The 21894-nt window shown below is 44.4% G+C and overlaps 2 long non-coding RNA genes across 3 annotated transcripts; both read left to right on the top strand.

The window, feature by feature from the left end:
• The first annotated feature begins 254 nt into the window (after positions 1–254).
• LOC309515415 lies at positions 255–2363 on the top strand. Of its 2 annotated transcripts, none has more exons than XR_014212469.1 (3): positions 255–545; positions 1028–1233; positions 2177–2363. It is a non-coding gene; the product is annotated as an uncharacterized lncRNA (long non-coding RNA). The 2 variants fall into 2 exon arrangements; XR_014212470.1 differs by having other exon boundaries at positions 255–579.
• Positions 2364–6120: 3757 nt separating this feature from the next.
• LOC309515405 lies at positions 6121–8748 on the top strand. The gene is made up of 3 exons (XR_014212464.1): positions 6121–6279; positions 7671–7861; positions 8506–8748. It is a non-coding gene; the product is annotated as an uncharacterized lncRNA (long non-coding RNA).
• The last annotated feature ends 13146 nt before the right edge of the window (positions 8749–21894 follow it).

Here is a 21894-nt window from a genome sequence, read left to right as displayed (position 1 = left end):
AACAAAACCCTACATTAAAACATCCCACCCACAGTAAAAAGCTGTAGATAGTTAAAAGCCTGGTTTAAAAAGGAATGTTTCTTGCCTGGCACCTGAAAATATCAAATCAAAACTTTATTGCTGTCCAAAGACCAACAAAACAATTTCAAAACTAGATACAGTTAAAATGACCAGACAGACAGATGGAAGAAACCAAGGCAGTCATTTTCCTTTATCTAGGGCATAATGGTCTTTGTTTCTTATAACCTCCAAAAGAAACTTTGCCATGGCCAGTGTAAGATCATTTGACCCGTCTTCCAAAAGATATTTAATATGGGAGGCTTCAGATTTTCCCGGCAAATTTGCCAGTAAGGGTTTGATCAGTTGATCCCTTGCTTGTTCATATTGCCCACAATGCAGTAGGATATGCTTCATACAATCGACGTCCTGGGAACATAAACAGAGCCTATTCCCATAGGAGATGTAATGATGAGCTAGGTGAGCCACCACTGTCCTTTGGAGGGGGCACTCAAAGAAGGACCTCAGATGACAATCTCAGAGTCCGGGTTGGTTCATATGGGGAGAGACAGAGCCCTTGAGGTACTGAGGCCCTGGGCTATTTAAGGCTTTATAGGTCAAAACCAGCACTTTGAATTGGAAACAGTTGGCAAGCAGTTCACAGACAGCAAGAGGCCTGTGGCACAGTATTGTCTGAGTGCTTCCACGCCTGGCCCGCCAGGCTCCAAATACAGGGGAGGGTGGCACCAGGAAACGGGAAGCACTTAAAGCCTCCCCCCCCTCTAGGTGACCCTCAACTCCCTTTACAGACCAACACAGTGCCTGAGATGGGAAAGAGTGGAGGGCTGGTAACTGTCCCACTTAAACATTTCATTATGCAGTCATGTGTTTTGTTGTGTTTAAGACACTTATTGGAAACCATCCTGAGATTACCCTGTAATGAAGGCTTGTCTATAAATAAATTGGGTTAATAATTTAGTTATTAAAGTGGGTTTATGATGAATAAATAATAGTTCGGATTCTCCTTTAGGTGTTACAGGAAGCTCTGCTGACAGAATGAAAGAACGATGCCCCATTCAGCTGACAGCACTCATGCAATAATGTCCAAAGCTGTTCTTTTCTAGTTTAATACAGCCATGCTGACTGGCGTCTACTTATCACAGGAGTGGGGAACTGCATCCAATCAGCAGCCTGGATCTTTATCTCTCCCACCCTGCAACATATCAAGTGTGAGAGGTGAGTGGGTCATTGTCCTGTCAATTACCTGATGTCACAATGATGTCAGGTGACCCTTTCCCCCTTTGCCAAACCGGATCAGCATTTCCTGCAAAACTCACTTTCGGCTGAGCTTCATCCTTACCTACCCCACACTGCATGTATGGGGCAAAACCAGCTGTGTTTAATTTAGATAGTGCAGTCAGATATTTTTCTTAGTGGGATATAACCTGTTCACATCTGAAGTTCTTTTTGAGAAGTATCATTTCTCATTTAAGAAGCTTAATTTTCTACGCTTCCTAGCAGTTCGAAAGCATGCCAGTGCAAGTAGATAAATAGGTACCTCTGCAGCGGGAAGGTAAATGGCATTTCCATGTGCCCTGGTTTCCGTCACAGTATCCTGTTGTGCCAGAAGCGGTTTAGTCATGCTGGCCACGCGACCCGGAAAGCTGTTTGTGTACAAACGCCGGCTCCCACAGCCTGAAAGCCGAGATGAGCGCTGCAACCCCAGAGTCACCTTTGACTGGACTTAACTGTCCAGGGGTCCTTTACCCCTTTTTACGATGCTCACAACAGTCATAGAAACACTTCCCTGTGAGAGAATGAGGTGATACTGTGCTCACTGTGCTCACCCAAATATATCCCAACTAAAAAAACGACGACTATGTATGAATCAGCTGAAGGTTTGGCATCCATTGAGCAGGAGGGTATCAGCTCCTTTGTAGAGCACTTGCTTTTCATGCAGACGGTGCCAAGTTCAATGCCCCTTACCTGAAACTACCAATCCATGTTGAGAATATGGAACTAGATGGACCCGTGATGTGACATTATGAGGCAGCTCAGTATAAGGACAGGCTGCAATATGGATATTTTCAACCTGGAGAATCCAGCTGTTTTGTTCTTGAACTGCTCTCCCCCCCCCCAATAAAACACTAGAATCTACCTTCATCTGGTGTCTTTTCAGATTCCTTTCCTTCTCCATCAATTTGAAATAACGAGGCGTCTCTCCGGAAACTTAAATGCTAAAGAAAGGCTGCCTGTCGCCACCGGGGAAGAGCAGATATTGTCGCATTATCCATTCCCGCAGTGACATCAGCCGCCTTCATGTGTAGCCACAGATGCTTGCACAGCTGCAACAGATCTAATGCAGACATAGGCAATGAGATTGTTTATCCCTCATAGAATGTTTACGACACAGACAATGGAAATACACGTGAGAATCTATTTGCTTTCCGTTCAGTTTCATTAAAACTATGGCATAGGCATTAACTGATATTAATCTGTGCAATTAACAGCACTACAAGCAGGAAGGGAAGTGGAAGAGAAAGCAGTTCCCCACTCTCCCAAATGAGCATTTGGCCTCTCACAGACACTTCTGTTTATTTATTTATAGAAGTATTTGCACACTTTACATAAAGGTATTTACATATCAGAGTGGTGCGCGACAACAGAAAAAAACATTATTTAATAAAAGAAACATTAAAAGCAGGACAGAATCATGAAAGCTACTGTCTACCAGGTCTGCCCTAATGCCAGGAAGTTGCAGGAGTCAGGAGAACATCAACGGCTGTGTTTATGTCAACAGGACATAAACTCAACCTAGCAGCTTGGACTTGCGACCCAAGCAAGACGAAGGGTTGAACTTATTCCCCCTGTGCTATGGAGGTACATACACCCAGAGATGGGAGAGGACTTTATTATTATTATTATTGTTATTATTATTATTATTATTATTATTATTATTATTATTATTATTATTATATTTATACCCCGCCCATCTGGCTGGGTTTCCCCAGCCACTCTGGGTGGCTTCCAACAAAAGATTAAAAATACAGATTAAAACATCAGTCATTAAAAACTTTGCTAAACAGGGCTGCCTTCAGGGCTGTCTTCTAAAAGTCTGGTAGTTGTTTTTCTCTTTGACATCTGGTGGGAGGGTGTTCCACAGGGCGGGTGCCACTACCAAGAAGGCCCTCTGCCTGGTTCCCTGTAACTTTACTTCTTGCAGTGAGGGAACCTCCAGAAGGCCCTCGGCGCTAGATCTCAGTGTCCAGGCTGAACGATGGTGGTGGAGACGCTCCTTCAGGTGTACTGGGCCAAGGCCGTTTAGGGCTTTAAAAGTCAGCACCAACACTTTGAATTGTGCTTGGAAACGTACTGGGAGCCAATGTAGGTCTTTCAGGACCGGTGTTATATGGTCTCGGCAGCCACTCCCAGTCACCTCTCTAGCTGCCAAATTCTAGATTAGTTGTAGTTTCTGGGTCACGTTCAAAGGTAGCCCCACATAGAGTGCATTGCAGTAGTCCAAGCGGGAGATACCACTCTGGCGAGCAGGTAGGGTCTCAGCCTGCGTACCAGGTGGAGCTGGTAGACAGCTGCCCTGGACACAGAATTGACCTGCACCTCCATGGACAGCTGTGAGTCCAAAATGACTCCCAGGCTGCGCACCTGGTCCTTCAGTGACACAGTTACCCCATTCAGGACCAGGGAGTCCTGCACAGCAGCCCGCCCCCTGTCCCCCAAGAACAGTGCTTCCGTCTTGTCAGGATTCAGCCTCAATCAGTTAGCCGCCACCCATCCTCCAACCACCTCCAGACACTCACACAGGCACTTCAAATTGGCCATTCACACTACATCCATGAGGAGGGGAGTCTCCCTGCTGCGAAGGCCCGTCCACTTTTCAATTTACGGGACACTGATGCGGTGAAGGGAGCCAGAGAGGGTGACCCCCCCCCCCGCTTTCCTTGTGAGAATTAAGAGTCATGCGAGTAAAATAAACACCCAAAACAGAGCTTGTGAAGAAGCAGAGATTGGTAGCAGTTTAAGCTGAGCTGGCATTTGTCTCCTTACCACCACCAAGCGTTGCTATCTGCTTGCTGATCAGACAGATGTACTCCTCCCAATTGATCATTTTTAACATTGGATTTGGAACAACAAGTTGCCCTATTTAGAGAGAGAGAGCAGAAAGAAAGAAAGAAAGAAAGAAAGAAAGAAAGAAAGAAAGAAAGAAAGAAAGAAAGAAAGAAACATTAGACCGACCAGTTTGCATTAGTGTGAGTGTAAGCAACTCCAATGTGTTTCTATTTATCACCATTTGCTGTAATTGGACACCATTCATTTCCTTCATCAGCTGATTCCTTTCCATTATTTCTTCTCAAAGAGGACTGCAATCAGCATTAGTTAGTGGGAATTTTGCTTGCCTGGAAGCTTTTGTAAAAGAGATTGGGGGATAGGGGATAGGGACGGACGACCATCTTTGGGTATGCACACTAGAGAGGTAGTGTTTGCTTCCACTGTTATAATCCTTTTGCCTTTTAAAATGGTTCATTATCCTTATTGATACAAGGAGGGAGGGCCTACGTTTTGTACTATAAAAAACCCGGAAGGCATCTAAGTACAGGATTTCAAACATCTGCTTCTGGATCCCTAGATACATTCTCTCATATTGTGATGGGAAAGGACCAAACCATCACTCTTATTATCTGTCCTGCAATGGGATTTAAGGGCACCCATCAAACCTACTATGGGTTTTGGAATGTTGTTTATTTGCTACACATTTTGCATTATGGTTCCTGACATCAAGAAGCAGGTTTTCATCTGTATTTGGATACCATCTGGACTTCATTTGGAATCAGATATAATGCTTAGCATTTGGGCCATTCTCACCCCTCAAAATCAGGTCTATATGCAGGTCACACAAATCTCAGCATGTGCATCTGTACAGTTACCTTCAGGGGGAGTGTCTCAATCCAGCCCACAAGCCACTTATATACGAAGTGAGTGTGCAAAGCAGGGGAAATCATGGCTGAGACTTGCTATATGGATGGGGTGCCTAAATTATGGGTAGGCAAACAAAGGCAAACAGATGCGGACCAATCGCCTTCTCAATCCAGCCCGCGGACGGTTTGGGAATCAGCATGTTTTTACATGAGTAGAATGTGTGCTTTCATTTAAAATGCATCCCTGGGTTATTTGTGGGGCATAGGAATTCATTCATCTTTTTTTCCCCAAGATGTAATCCGGCCCTCCACAAGGTCTGAGGGACAGTGGACCGGCCCCTTGCTGAAAAAGTTCTCTGACTCCTGGTAAATTTACACCAGGGTGGGGGGAGCCCAAAGGGAAAGAAGGATGAGAGAGGGGGAACCAAAAGGGGTGGAGAGATGAAATAGTGGCAGGGAATTATTTTGTTTGATCAAGAGTGAAAATGTAAGAACATGAGTCCAACAGGGCTCAAGCACTAGAGCACTCTCCCCTCCCATGGTTTCCTGCAACTGGTGATCTACCCCTCTCTCAGCAGCCCACCAGGTTTGGAGGAGGAAGGAGGGAGGGGGCAGGAGAGAAGGAGAATGAGAAAGAGACAAAGGGGAGAAATGGAAAGAGAAAAGAGTGGCCCATCCACCTTCGTTCTGGCCCACTGCTGACTTGCATCCTCCAACAGATTACCTCCAAGGGAATGTGGCTCTCAGCAGAAACTTTCCTCACCCTTGTGTTACAGGATCCATTAAAATAACAACAGCAACACAAAACGATTGCTTCCAGTAGCACCTTAAAGACCAACTAAGTTAGTTCTTGGTATGAGCTTTTGTGTGCATGCACACTTCTTCAGATACCTGCATGCACACGAAAGCTCATACCAAGAACTAACTTAGTTGGTCTTTAAGGTGCTACTGGAAGGATTTTTTTTATTTTGACTATGGCAGACCAACATGGCTACCTATCTGTAAACAAAATGATTGGACTTCTTGTCTTCCCAGCCGGCACAATGTCGCCCTCCAAGCAACACAATGTGATCTTCCCCAGGGGGGCTGTAAGAAATATTTCTAGGGCCTGAGACGTGGTTAGGCGTGACCTTCTTTTTAAAATGGTCTTTCCTGACATCTTCTCTTATATGTGCTTGTTTCAGATCTGAGGAATGAGCTGCATTGATCCTAGTTCTGGAGATCAGTCAGAGTAGTAAACAACAAGGCTCAGTGATTTATGACCAGGCCGGCTGATAGTACCTTAGAGATGCCTAACCACCTTCAGCTTAAGAGCTGGCTTCAGGAATGTGGAACTTAAATATTTCAGGTAGCGTTCCTTCAAGCCACTCACATCTGCAAAGTGAGAAAAGATTTCAGGCAGATCAATAAGAAAGGATTCTGATAGCTAACCAGCCACCCAGCTGGTGATAAGGTTTGTACAGTGGTACCTCGGGTTACATACGCTTCAGGTTACATACGCTTCAGGTTACAGACTCCGCTAACCCAGAAATAGTACCTCGGGTTAAGAACTTTGCTTCAGGATGAGAACAGAAATCGTGCGGTGGCAGCGCGGTGGCAGCAGGAGGCCCCATTAGCTAAAGTGGTACCTCAGGTTAAGAACAGTTTCAGGTTAAGAATGGACCTCCGGAACGAATTAAGTACTTAACCTGAGGTACCACAATACTGCATTGGCAAACCGGCAAACGTCTAGCAACATGCAATGGCTGCAAACCCAAGGCGGCAGTTTTGTTCTGTCTCTACGAAAAAGGATTCTCTAGACTGCAGGTCAAAGAAATGTTTCTTCTAGCACTGATCTGCATATGCAGTACAATCAGTACTCTTGGAATTATCTCCCAAACAACAGAAGAGTCCCAATTTGCAAAGGTTTCCAGGAGAATAAAATGTGTTGAAATTCCATTAGGGATTCCCTGTGAAGAGGGAGTGGTTGGTACACCACTCTGAAAATTATTGCTCTGGGTGTGGAATTGGGGGATCTCCTAACAATTTGAATAAACTACATCTCCCAGAATTCCTGGGGGAATGTCATGACTGCTTAAAGTGGTATAATACTGCTTTAAATGTATGGTGTGGATGGGGACTAAGATAAATAGGGCTGTGTCATACGCATTTAAAACACACATATACCTCCAAGAATCCTGGGAACTATGGCTTACCCCATACAGAGCTACACTTAACAAACCACAGCTCCCAGAATTATTTGGGTGTAGAAGGTGCTTTACATGTATGGTGTATATGCAGCCTAAGTCTGGGCTGTAATTCATCTGGGGTGATCACAGGGCAGGGAAGAGCTTGTGAACAAACGATCAGCAATCCAAAAGATTTGCACACCTGGAGCTGCTTGATTTTGGCTTCCTTCCACTGCTTTCCCTCTAAAGCTCCCTTTGGAAGGAAGGAACTCTCCCACCCTCCCGATCTAGAGCCAAGGCTGCAAAAAGAGGCCGCTAGGTAAATCTCCACACGTTCATTAAACAATATTTGTGCCGAGCGCTTAAATATCCCAGCGACGCTCCTTTCCTTTCAAGTTCCCTATCGAATGGCCGGTGAATTCTGAAACGGGCTGAGCGTCAGGGCGCTGTATTTAAAATGTACATTTTAAATAAATTAATAAATGACTTCTTATAAATAATGGAATGTAATTAAACTCTACATTCTATCAGGCATTCATACACTTATAAATATTTATACTGGAATTTTCAGCGCGCACTTGAAAAGAGACTCGCGTCGAGATGAGCAACTTCAACAGCTTCCGAAATATTTCCCTGGGCCATGCTGCCGGCGGAGCTCTTCCGTGCAAACATTGATGATGATAACATATATGTTCAAGTGCAGGAAGGTTTTCAGACTGTGGAGTCCATGGATGGTGGGCGTTATCCTTCCAGCCTTGAATCGTAAGTCTCTTTGCATGCTTTTCCTGTCCAACAGTTAGTCCTCACACCAGGGGAATATAAGTGCATAAGCATCCAGAAATAAGAAGGATTTTTCCAAAGCAAAGTTAATACAGATGTTTTCTGACCAAAAAAGAAGACCCCACAGGATGCTGCCTGAGTGCTGGAAGGAAGATCTGATCCCTGCTACAAGGCCAATTCCCACCTAGCCTAGGGGGCGGGGCCCACACTCACCCTGAACAGCTAAAAGAGGCTCCTGGGAGGCCAGAGGAACAGGGCTGGAGCAACTCTTGGGCTGGGGCAACTGGCTAAAATGTTTTCAAATGTTTTAAATGGTTCTAATTTTGGCTCATCTGTTTCATTTTTGTTGGGTTAGTGTTGGTTAAATGTTTAGTTGGGCTTGGCGGTTAACTTTAATTTGGGTATAACTGTAAACTTATTATTGTTATTATCATTGTTATTGGTTTTTATTGATTTATTGGTTTGTTTGTTGCTTGTATAGGATATCTTGTTTCTTCATGTTTGATGTTTTGTTGTGGTTTATATGTTGCCCAGAGTGGCCCAGATGGGTGGGATATAAATTATTATTATTATTATTATTATTATTATTATTATTATTATTATTACTACTACTACTACTACTACAGGTTATGCCCAAGTCAAAGAGGCATCATCATTGTTGTAATCTATCTGAACCACTCTGAATCTGCTCTGATCCATTCTTTCCACCATTTATGGGCCGCTTCACAATGTTGCCACACGCTTCTCTTCCTGAGAGAAGCGACCTCCAATAGGAACAACAATTAGAAGACTTCAGCTCATTTGCATTCATAAACCTCACAGCTTGAATGAATGCGCTAGACGCCAAATCACAGCTTGCAGCACCTATATCCTACTACTGAGTATAATTGCAGACTGAATAAAGGCTGACTAAAATTCATATGGCATGGAGCAGCTACCGTTAGGTGATCCATCTGGCCAAAGATGTGGAGCTTGCACCCTTTGCTGCTTCTGCAGTTTGAACTTCTACCTCCCAATGTGGCCTTTTTGCTGAAAAATGCACCACTCTGTAGCAGTAAGTTCCAAGAAGGAGATTTCAGATCATGCCATCTTGAAAGAACTGCATTAGCAGTGTTGTGTAGTCTTGTGGGCTGGCTGTGTCCCCCCTGCCAATGTACTTGGTAGCCATGCCCACCTGCTATCTGCACATTCAGACAGCATGTGGAAGGGTCACTACACATAAACAGTTCCTCCATCTGAGGGGGAATGACCTTGGAAACTCTCTGTCAGGGCTGGGGAACCTTCGGCCCTCCAGATGTTGTTGAACTGCAATTCCCATCATCCCTAGCCAGCAGAGTCAACTGTTAGGGATTATGGGAGTTGTCCACTGTACAACTCGGGTTAAGTACTTAATTTCATTCCAGAGGTCCGTTCTTAACCTGAAACTGTTCTTAACCTGAAGCACCACTTTAGCTAATGGGGCCTCCTGCTGCTGCCGTGCCGCTGGAGCACGATTTCTGTTCTCATCCTGAAGCAAAGTTCTTAACCCGAGGTACTATTTCTGGGTTAGCGGAGTCTGTAACCTGAAGCGTATGTAACCCGAGGTACCACTGTAGTCCATTTAGAGAGCCAACAGCTCCCCAGTCCTGACCTGCATGGATACTTTGATATTATGTGTGTAGATACTTTTCACATGCTGGCATAACACATGGATGGAATGGGGTGGGGGACACGGTCTCTGGGCATGTTGCTGGGAAGGGGTAAGTCTAGCCTCTGCCCCCACAACACCCACGACCCATTCTGTCAGTGAATGGGGTGGGGTTCATCTGAGCCTCCAAAAAGCCTTTCTATACTTCAGCAAAACAAAAAGTAGAACTTCCAAAAGCAATCTTTAGTGACATGCTAGGACCCAAAGTAGCTGCTGATTCCACTTGCTCTCCCATTTCATGAACAGTTACAATACAGTTGTTTAAAGTACTGTATATTCATACTAATCCAGTTAATTTTTTCTGGTTAGCAGGCGAGAGTTTTAAATACAGAGAGAAGTGGCAAATGCTCTTTCCCCTGCAGAGTAATGAAATGAGGTAGCCTCTGATTTTGGGAGCCAATGTGGCTTTTCCACCCCTGAGTTTTGAGACCACCGAAATAGATAATCCACTATTTTTGTTCTGAGACCATTATGTTTATCCTTTGGTTTTAGTGGAGTTGGCATGCTCATAAATCGCCTCTTCCTCTGGCTGTTATTTCTGCCTGGTAAATTATTTTTTTATTCGCAAGGCAATAAAAGGTCACTAGAAAAGGAAAAAATATATATATTTCCATCTCGTAAAATAAAGTTAAACAGTATTTAGCATTTATATCTTTCCAGGGTGGTAATCAAATATGGTTTATTTGACTGAATGAAGACCTATGATACTGAAAGAGATAAATCCAATGACTCGTTTTAGCGAAGGAAGATAAATCTTCAGCAGTGTCATGTGGGCAGCCGTGGAAGACCAATGCCAAACTGTGCACAGGTCTGTGCAGAAATGGCAAGAGTTTTGGAAGGTGACCAGCAGTTAATGATGAATGGAATCAGGAGTGCCAACTTGGCCCCAAGACCATGGGTGCCCTTGGCCGTGGGTGCCATGCAGCGTGCATGGCCCTGGCACTGAAATTTGTGGGTGCCCTGCCCCTTCATGGGGAATTTTGTGGGTGCTAGGGCACCCAGGGCCCCAGGGAGTTGGCACCCATGGATGGATTTGCCAATCTATGTTCTCTGTCTCTTTTCCTATCATAAATCCAGTTCTTCACATTTTTGCAATAATTTGTGAATTCTTTTTTTAAAAAAATCCTCACGAAAATTCACCAGAACTTTAAGTGTGAATTTCTTCTAATAAACATATTTTTGAATGCACTCTTGACCACGGTGGACATTTTTGCAAGCAATTTCCTTTAAAATAATGCATTTTAAATGTTATTTTCACTAATACACATTAACTTTTATGCATACTTTTTCCGAAATGTGCAATCTCGTACCAATCATTTGTTTTTTGAGAACTGGTTGGGGGGGGGGGAATGGAGAAATGCAAAAAAAGAAAAAAAGAAAAAAGGAAGGGGGACTGAAGAAGTGCAGATTTCAGAGAATAGTTGTGTTTTGTTCAGAAGACGATAGCAGCCTACTAGATCAGGCCAATGGCCCATCTAATCCAAAACCCTGTTCTCACAGTGGCCAGCCAGATGCCTGTGGGAAATCTGCAAGCAGGACTGGAACTCAATTTCACTTTCCCCACCCGTGGTTTCTAGCAACCATTACAAGGCTTAGTGCTGTCCAGCTGGCCATAGATAAGACTCCGGGCTCCCAGCCAGTTCCAAACAATTGATTTATTTGACAAAGTTCAAACGTACATCTCCAGCGTTTCCATTAACCTCCTTCCCCTTGTGCGCAGTTGCTCCCTCTAATTTTACTTCCTCCTTTCCCGCACCCAGCTTGCAAGTCTGCGAAAACTCCTCCCCTTACTTCCTCTGTGTACAGCATGACTTGTCCCAGGCTCATCCTCCTCCCCCTCTACGTCAGACTGATTGTCAGACGACAAGCTGCTGATAATCTCTTTAGGCTCTCTATAACTGCTGGTTTCTGTCCTTTCATCTTTTCCCGTTTGCCTCTCCCTGACAGGTACCTCTGGATGCAAACGGGATCCGTTCCAGAGCCATGTTCGCATCCTGAAGCGAATACAACCCGCATCTGCGCCTCTGTGCATGCGCGGCTCGTGATTCACTGCTTCCGTGCATGCACATGACATCATTTTGAGCGTCTGCGCATGCACAAGTGGCAAAACCCAGAAGTAATGCATCATCATCATCATCATCATAAATTTTATTTATATCCCGCCCTCCCCAGCCAAAGCCGGGCTCAGGGCGGCTAACAACAATAAAACAGTACAACAGTACAACACAAACAACACTCTAAAATCATTCATTATAAAATTAATTCAAAGCAAACCACTGGCAACCATTGGACCAGAGCTCCGCGAAGATTGCCAAAGGAGGGAGTCAGGCTGTGCCCTGGCCAAAGGCCTGGTGGAACAGCTCTGTCTTGCAGGCCCTGCGGAAAGATGTCAAGTCCCGCAGGGCCCTAGTCTCTTGTGACAGAGTGTTCCACCAGATCGGAGCCACAGCCGAAAAAGTTGAGGCCAGCCTAACCTCTCTGTGGCCTGGGACCTTCAAGATGTTATGTTACTTCCGGGTCTCCACGGAGCGTAACCCGAAAATGCTTAACCCAAAGCTACTTCAGCCCAAGGTATGACTGTATTGCCTCCTACCATGGAGCTGAGAAATGTGAATTAGGTAGCTTTTCATTAAAATGCAAACAATGTCAGGCTTTTCCTCCATCCTTACCAGTGTTTGGGGTGGGAGAGATCTCACGACCCTTCTAGAAAACTTCCCTAATGCCCATGCCGTTCATGTTAAAAATCAACGATATATTTTGTTCCTTTTTATTAAAATAAAGCATTCCCCTCCCTCAACCCATGCCGAGACAGGAATGCCAACTTGGCCCCACAACCATGGGTGCCCTTGGCCATGGGTGTCATGCAGTGTGCATGGTCCTGGCACTGATATGTGTGGGTGACTTGCCCCTTCATGGGGAATTTTGTGGGTGCTCGGGCACCTAGGGCTGCAGGGAGTTGGCACCTATGTGCCCATGGATACCTCAAAAAGGAAAATGTATGAGACAATCCAGACTGGGGGAGAAGAAATGGGTGGGAAGGCAGTGATTAAGAAGAGAATGCCATATGGACAATTAAGAATTAATGGAGGAAACTTACTATCTACAATTAGTTATGATTCCTGTATTACAGTGGGTTGGACTAGATGACCCTGAGGATCCCTTCTACAATTCTATGATTCTCCCAACATATGCAAAATTATTAGCTTTGTCTCCTTCCTTCCTTCCTTCCTTCCTTCCTTCCTTCCTCCCTCCCTCCCTCCCTCCCTCCCTCCCTTCCTCCCTTCCCTCCCTTCCTCTTTCTTTCTTTCCTTCCTTTCTTTCTTTCTTTCTTTCTTTCTTTCTTTCTTTCTTTCTTTCTTTTGCCTTCATTACCTTCATCAAGTATGATGAGCCATAGCAGAATTCTGAAGTTGTTTTCTTGTTTTCTTTTTAGGCCACTGCATGAGCTGAATTAATTTTTTTCTGGCAAATTAATTCCACTCAGGGGGAAGTTCCAGAGCACTGGATTTTCAAATGTAGCCAGAAAATGACATTTGTCTGGCATGTGTGATGCCAACAGCCTTTGTCCAGATCCTAATCGCTTTCCTGAGAATGTGGGTTTATTAGGGAACAAAACTGGCATGCCAAATCCTATACACACAAAACGATTCTTTTGTGTAAAGACAAGGTATATATATCAAACGCCTAATTCAATTAACTGTTAACATATTTATTTGGAAGTAAGTGCTGGGCCATGGGACGCGGGTGGCGCTGTGGTCTAAACCACTGAGCCTTGGGCTTGCTGGTCGGAAGGTCGACTGTTCGAATCCCTGCGACGGGGTGAGCTCCCATTGCTCGGTCCCAGCTCCTGCCAACCTAGCAGTTCGAAAGCACGTCAAGTGCAAGTAGATAAATAGGTACCGCTCCAGCGGGAAGGTAAACGGCATGTCCATGCACTGCTCTGGTTTTGCCAGAAGCGGCTTAGGCATGCTGGCCACATGACCCGGAAAAACTGTCTGCGGACAAATGCTGGCTTCCTCGGCCTGTAAAGTGAGATGAGCGCCGCAACCCCAGAGTCGTTTGCGACTGGACTTAACTGTCAGGGGTCCCTTACCTTTACCTTTTAAGGGCTGGGCCACCCATACAAACACCCATTTCTCTCTTCATAGTTTGTGTTTGCACTCCTTTCTGAATTTACACAGTGTAAATTGGATTATTGTCTTGACTGGTAGCATCAGTTGGGCGATTGCTATTCACTTAACTGCATGGGTGCATCTTATGCTAAGTTCTTTTATTCCACATTCTTTGAGCTTTCATAGGAGGCAAACATTCAAAAGCAGAACCATGAAGTATACCTCTCACCACAGAGGCCGAAGTTTGAGCTCTGCGCAAAGGCAAGCAGCAACTGGGATGGAATGCCAAGTTATGGACATGCCACTATATCAGAGCTATAGCTTAGATAGCTGGGGGGATAGCTTAGTCTGTAGAGCACGAGACTCTTAATCTCAGAGTTGTGGGTATGAGCCCCCCCACTGGGCAAAAGATTCCTGCATTGCAGGGGGTTGGACTAGATGACCCTTGTGGTTCCTTCTATGATTCTAAGCGATAGCCAATGTGCTCCCCTCTGGATATTGTTGGCCTACAACTCCCTTTGGCCCCAGACAGCATGTCCAACTGTGGGTGAAGTGGGTAGGAGCTGTACCCTCCCAAAACCAGGAGGGTACCATGTTTGCAATCCCTACACTATCCTTAAACTTGAACTTAGATGAAGGGTCACTTCCTGTTGCATCCAGGAATTGCAATCTTATTTTCCCCACAGTGCAAGCTCAATTTACCAGTAATGGAAAACGTCTATTTTCAGGACAGTTTCTAAAAGAATGATTGAGACTTGATGGACCATTCTCTCTCTCTCTCTCTCTGTCTCTCCCCCTAAGCCCATAATCAAATATATACTCATTGTTACCTGCAGAGTCTTCTGCCTTGGGCACCTTGAAATTTTATAAATCCTCGTAAATCAGGTAATCTTCTGCATTTGTTCATAGCAGGGCCAGGATTTCATATTCCTCCCAACCCCCTTATCAACCAATGGCTTTTTGTGCCTTTTAACATTTTACAGAAGTGTGTATATTAGGTGAAACTGCAAATGTGCCCTAAAATGCTGCCAATTTTTCACAAGGACTTTTTAAACAAAATTGCAAGCTGATATAGAAATGGGGCAAACTGAACCCGAGACCGGGAAAATGAGAGAAACTGAAATGGATGGATTCATCCTTCCATATGCCTTACTAAATACGTAATACACCTTATCCTTTGTTGCATATTTGCAGAATCTTGCAAGCCCTGGTTTTGAGGCAGAACTGCAAAGATCTATGTTCCAATCCATGCAATCGTATAGTATTTATTGATTATTAAACTCTTGCCAATCCTGGGACCCTTAGTGACCAGTGACAAAAGCTGTGGATCATGCAGGCCTTTTAATGAGTGATAGTGACGGGAGAAAATAATTGAACATCACATGCCGTGTGTCTTGTGTTTGTCTGCTAGAATCCAGACAAACCTTTCAGAGGACAGAGCTTGTCAGCGTGCTGACGGTGAATGACAAAGTCTTCACATAACCTTCAAACAAAGCAAGAGTTCCAGCCAATCAAAGCCCTTTGTGCGAGTCCCACAGAGACAATAAATGTCTCATATTCATCTGTCAATACATAGTGGCTCAGAACTATAGGTTAGAAGCAAATCACACACACCTATAGTATTGTGACTAATAAAGATTTTTCACCTCGCTGCATCCTTGGATTAAGTTTTAATTTAGTTATTCCTACACTGGGAACTGAGATGCAAAAGTAAATTAACAGCAACCAGATGTGTTGCTAGTGATCAAAGACAGCACACCATTATATATTATAATTAGCTTTTATATATAGCCCAGAGGTTTGAATAATCTCCCCTTCCCCCTTCTCAAGACATTACAGTTCTAAACTGGATTGATATTAATTCATGGTGTTGTGGCACTTTTCTGCTTTGCTTCCACACAGAATGAGGAAATGGGGTGAAAAGACACAGGTTGCAATCCTATTTAAGCTTACGTGGATGTAAGCCCCATTGAACTCAATGTGACTTACTTCTGAGTAGACATGTATGGAATTGCAGTGCAGGTATCATGGGTTATAGGCTACATAAACACCAAGGAAATATGCAATTGTTTGAACCACTGACAAGCGGTTGTTTCATCCGCATTCCTAGGAAAATATAATAATTATTATTGGTGCTGAGTTCTTGTTTTTTTAAAATAAATTCTTTATAAATATCAGACTATTGTATTTGGGATCTTTATTTATTATTTATTTCATAAAATTTCTACACTGCTTGATTGTCAGGGGAAAAAACCACGAAGTGGTTTGTCTTTTGATATTCTCACTTAAAGCTAAAAAGTGACAAAGAATTATATAAATGACACGTTTTATATAATTTCACCAAAGCACAGGAGACAAATAATGTCATCTTTAGCAGAAGGTGAGCTGCAATGGAACAGAAACAGCGCCGCATACAGGATCGGGTGGAAAATGCTCACAGGACATTCACAGAAAAGTTTCCTCCTGGTTTTCTTCATTTCCAGAGTCTAATTTCAGTGAAAACAAGTCAATTTGTTATTTCTGTAATAATAGAAATAAACAGAAATTTCTGTAATAACAGAAATAAGAGTCAGAAATCTTTGCTGATCTATTGCAAATCACCCAGAGATCTATCTACTAGTAAATACCGATCTGCCTTCTGCCCACTTGTGAGCTAAGCAATGCAACAGTGCTTTTTCTCGTCTTTGCATCATCCTTTCATTTAAACACCTCTCGCTTTAGAATCTGACATCTTATTCATGAGTGTGACGATGTCGCTAAGTCTTTCCCCCATTTCTCAGTAACTGCATTTCCTATTGAAATGACACTGAAATAGGGGTCACACTGGCAGACAATTATGTGAATCAAAGGACTATTGTGCACCTTAGTCATACTGAATCAGAACAGCTGGTGGGTTTTGTACAAAGCTTCACTGCCATACTGCTGCTTCTTTTGGCTAGGGATGATTTTTGCAGCTAGGGCGATCCAAAGTGGTTCACCAGGATGCGTAAAAGAATTTCGATGGAGCTTTGCAAGGGGTATATGCATAAGTGTTCCTGTTGCATGTCGGGATTAGACATGGGTTCCAAAGGAAGTTCATCTTACTCCTTTCCCTTAGGATGTTTTGCTAGCTGGCAGAGACCTTTTCCTTCAGGAGGATCTTTGCCTATGACACTTTGCTCTGTTTTTTAATCTAAAAACAATGCCTTGTCTAAGCTGTAATCCTTACGAAGAAGAAGAAGAAGAAGAAGAAGAAGAAGAAGAAGAAGAAGAAGAGGAAGAGTTTGGAGTCTCAAAGCAGCTAACAATCTCCTTTCCCTTCCTCCCCCACAACAAACAGTCTGTGAGGTGAGTGGGGCTGAGAGACTTCAGAGAAGTGTGAGTAGCCCAAGGTCACCCAGCAGCTGTATGTGGAGGAGCGGGGAATCGAACCCAGTTCACTAGATTACAAGACTACCGCTCTTAACCACTACACCACACTGACTCCCTTACTGACTCACTTATGACCACCTTGTAAGCCCCCATGTTGTGGATAGTGGGGGGGACGACTGAGGCTGAGAGAAAGAGAATCATAGAGTTGGAAGGGACCCTAGTCCACAACCCCCTGCAAAGCCCACTTGTCTAAACCTTGTGGGATTATAGCAGAGGCAACACTGGAACCATGGACTTCCTGATTCAGATTTCAGTCTCTTAAGCCACTATCATACAGTAGCTCTTCTGCTGGTAGTTTTGCTGGTATCAATTGATATCAATTGGGGCTCATCAGCGTTGTTAGATGTGTGCAGCGTTGTTATCTGTTGTGGTAAAGTGCACCCAGCAGTATTGGGAGAGCAAAGAGTTAATACAGTCGTACCTCGGAAGCCGAACGGAATCCGTTCCGTAAGTCCGTTCGACTTCCAAAACGTTCGGGAACCAAGGCACGGCTTCCGATTGGCTGCAGGAAGCTCCTGCAGCTAATCGGAAGCCGCAGAAGTCGCAATAGGCGTTCGGGTTCCAAAAAATGTTTGCGGCGTTCGGGAGCCAAGACGTTCGTCTTGCAAGGCGTTCGACTTCTGAGGTATGGCTGTAGTTGTAGGAGGGGGACCCTGCCTTCAAGGGGCAGCATAGGAAGGACGGCTCCTGTTTGTTTTTGTTTATTGATAAGATGACTGACTGCTGTTAGAGGCTCTGTGCCTCAACTGTGATTATTTTAAAATTAATTGTTTATGTTCTTTGAGCCAGCAGCAGTGTTCTTACCTAGCATCCTTGGGCAGCTGCCAGCAGCTGGTATTCCCCAGAGTTAATGCCTGTCCCCAGGCCTCCTATTCCACCACCTCCCCCAATCCCAGCACCTGAGTCAGGTGACATGCAGAGTCAGGTGACATGCAGAGTCAGGTGACATGGTCCAAGTGTCTTTCTGAGGCATTGTGGGGAGTATAAATGTTGTTAGATGCACACATACAAACCCCATTCAGTGTTCAGCACTGTCATTGCAGCCAGATAAACACACCAGGAATTACTGTCTGAGAAGGGGGGCCACTAGAGGGACACTGGCCAGTACCCCCTCAAACCTGACGCTGACCCTGTCCCCATCTACACAAGGCCCGCCTCTTCCTGTGCATATCCCCAGCCTAGATTGTTTCTCAGTGTGTTGCTAGAGGACGGGCGGCCAGTGTGATGCCCTCCACATGTTGTTGGACTCCAACTCCCATCAGCCCCAGCCAACACAGCCAATAGTTAGGGTTGATGGGAGTTGCAGTCAACCAAGAGCATGAGAAAAACATTGGAAACACTAGCAAAGTTTGGATATTTTAGCAGTGTATCTAAGAGAGAAAGGCCTGGGAAATTATTATTATACAGTTTGTGTAACAGAAAGGTCAATATTGACTGGGCACCTTAAAACTGGTGCGTCTGCCAATAACCCCTTCAAGTTTACTTCTTTGCAACAGTCCTTTCCTTTGATATTTGTGAGGAAATTGTGGTTTTATTCAGCAGCAATTGTAGTCATTTTCTTCTGGCAACTCTGTCTTCCTAGATTAGACAAAGGAGAGCAATTTCTGTAAGAATTTCACAATACCTGACTGATGGTGAGCCAAACTAGATAATGATAAGAGCATTCACATGTTGTGTTCAGGGAGTGAAGAATCTGTGTACGCAAAGAGCTGAGATGTAAGCTCATACAGCTACCCATACAACACCAGCACAAACCACTCTTTTGTACCTGTGTTCTGTGTAATGTGTGAATGAGCATATAATTATTCTGCAGATAGTATTCGTCAAGGTATTGCATGGATTAGATTTCACTTCAAGTACTATATGGCTCTATCTAGCAATCAGAAGTGTACCTGGTAGTGCAGTGCCCTAACTATTATGCAAAAGATTACCCATGCAAAAAAGTGGGTGGGTCGGTAGGACTTTTGTGAAAGTGTGCTCCACCCGAAACCTGGCTTTGATTTTTGAGTGTGGTTTCAAAGTTTGGAGGCAACTAAAAAGAATTTCCTCCTTATCTAGACTAAATGAGGACAAAAGGGAAGACTGTCCAGAGTACAAACGATGACCTGTAAGATTAAAAAGAAGTCTCTCTGTTGGAATTTTATCATTACTCGTAAGTGACAAAGCACCAAAAGACAGGTTTCTGGCAGGAGCAATATATTTTCTTCAGGGCAGTAAAATCATCAGCGAGGTGTCTGTATGTCTGTAGTGCTGCTTGAATATGAAAGCAATTCTCTGAAGCTGGGTGGCTTAATTCCATTGTTTTCGTCAAGAACGAATATTCTGGATCGCAATTTTCAGTGACTGATTGTAATGAGTACGGGCTTGGAAAATGGATGAGCAGGCTTCTTGAATGATTGCTGGACCCGGCTCCGATACCATTGACAGCAATATTTGCATCTATCTAAAAAGAGATTAAATGTTAACAGGGCTTCAGTACATTTGTCTGCCTGGCATCTTGTGTGACTGGTTTTCCTATTAAATTAAGGCAGAGGAAAGGGCAGAAAGGAAAGAGAAGGGGGGGAGGGGGAAAGAAGAAGGGGAAAGTAGAGACAGATGGCAAAGTGAAACTCTTCACATTCCAGTCTCTGTATCTGTTTTGTGTAAAAGAATTGCTGGGAAGGGAACAAAGTGGAGATTCCGGCATTGCAGGGGCCTGGACTAGTTAACCCCGGGACCCTGTCCAACTCAACAATTCCACGATTCCATGACTTGCTAGATTATCACCTGATGTGTGTGTGATGAAAACTTGCTACTGCTCAAAATGCCCGAGATAGTTGTGTAAATTTGCTGTAGATAAACCCTCAAAGAGTGCTGTGGGGTCTTTGGGGTTTACATTTCTAAAAAATAAATAAATTAGGCTTGCTTCTAATCTGTCACCTGCTGCTTTTATGATGTCCTCAATCACGTGGGAGCCCTGCTGCCCTGTTGGTTTCTGACTACTGTTCCTCGCCCTTAGCCATGGCTGGGGGTCCAAAGCCACAATGGCTATGTGAGATACCTCCAAAGCTGGAGATAAGAACGCCAGTTGCTAGAATTCATGCACTCAGGTCCTGCTTGGGTATTTCCCATAGGCATTGGAGCAGCCACTGTGAGAACAGGATGCTGGACTAGACGGGTCATGAGCATGATCCAGCTGGGGTCTTCATATGTTCATTTTCACATATACAGTGGTACCTCTGGTTGCAAACAGGATCCGTTCTGGAGCCCCGTTCACAACCTGAAAGGAACGCAGCCCGCGTCTGCTTGTGCACATGCGTGTGACATTATTTTGCGTGTCTGCACATGCGTGAGCGGCGAAACCCAGAAGTAATCCTTTCCGGTAATTCCGGGTCGCCGCAGGATGCAACCTGACAATGCACAACCTGAAGCAAACATAGCATGAGGTATGACTGTATAATAATAATAATAATAATAATAATAATAATAATAATAATAATAATACAAAGTCTTCCTTCAGTTCAGAGTTTTTGCCCAACTGGAAAACAGCGTAAATGCGACACATATTCATTAACATATAATCATGGCTTACACAAGACAGCAGTATTTTTCAAGAACACCCCCCCTTCTTTATCTTTTAAATGTTACATTCCCCCCACACTGAATTCCTTCAAATTTAGACAGACTCCAGTCCACATCACTGGGTCATCTACTCCAGTCTCACGAGAACGAGGAGTTCTGAGGATGAAAGTCCAGAAAGATCAGACTGTGAACAAGAAAAATAAGCCCATTATTCACCAATATATTGGCATTCTGTCTCTTCCTCCTACCAGTCCAAGCACTGCACATGAAAATTACAGAACTGAAAATATACTGTATCTGAGATGCCACATAAGATCTATGAACAATTTGTCCCTCTTGTCATTGTCAAGAAAACCTCAGCAGAAGGTGTGTGTGGAGGGAGGTGGGATTTAAGTCTCTCTAAGATATTAACTAAACCAGCAGTTTTCCCAATCCATTGCAATTCCCTACATCAGCCTTCTCCATCCAGGTGTTTTGGACTACAACTTCAATCTTCCCCAGCCAACATGGTTGTGCTACTTGGGGATGATGGGAATTGTAGTCCAAAACATCTAAAGGGTGCCAGGTGGGCTGCAGAGACAGCCGCCATGATCATTTCCCATAATTCCTTCACATAGCATTGGCCCATGGCATTGTGGGAAATGGAAATGAAGCAAGGTCGGTGAGGAGTGTGGCCTGAGGAGAGCTCCAGGGGCCAGGCAGAGAAGCCTGGAGGTCTGGATTTGGACCCCCAGGACTAAAATTCCCTACCCCTGCGGCAGAAAGTCCCACATTCAACCCCTGACATGTTCAGTTAAAAGGGTTCAGTAGCAGATGATGGCCTGAGATCCTACCATTCAGAGCAGACAACAGTGGGCTAGCAGTTTAAAAAAAGTCCAAGCTGGTATATGGCAACTTCCCATGCTCCTATATCTACCAGAAGCAGAGATGGCAGAGCACATTGCTCATCTGCTGGGAAATGGAGGGGTTACAAAGCCAGGTAGATGTGCAGCTATGGCCTCAGGTGGCACAGGAGAGAGAGGTCACACTAGAGAAGAGAGGGAGATAGAGACCCACCATCTTTTCCACGTGCTCCCAGAATCTGCTGCCATTTTAAAAAAGCTCTTTTGCACAGGTCATGGAGTTTTGATTTCAGATGGTTCCCTGCAGAGGGAAAAGCAAAGCTTTGAAAGAGAGGAGTTTTGTCGCTACCCGGGGCAGCCAGGATCCGAGTCCTTATTGCCAGGTGAAAGCAAATGAGAGCT

This window comes from Podarcis vaucheri (assembly GCF_965113315.1).
Source record: "Podarcis vaucheri genome assembly, chromosome: 12".
Taxonomy (NCBI): Eukaryota; Metazoa; Chordata; class Lepidosauria; order Squamata; family Lacertidae; genus Podarcis; species Podarcis vaucheri.
Note: the sequence above shows the minus strand (reverse complement) of the source record. Positions and strands in the feature narration are given on the sequence as shown.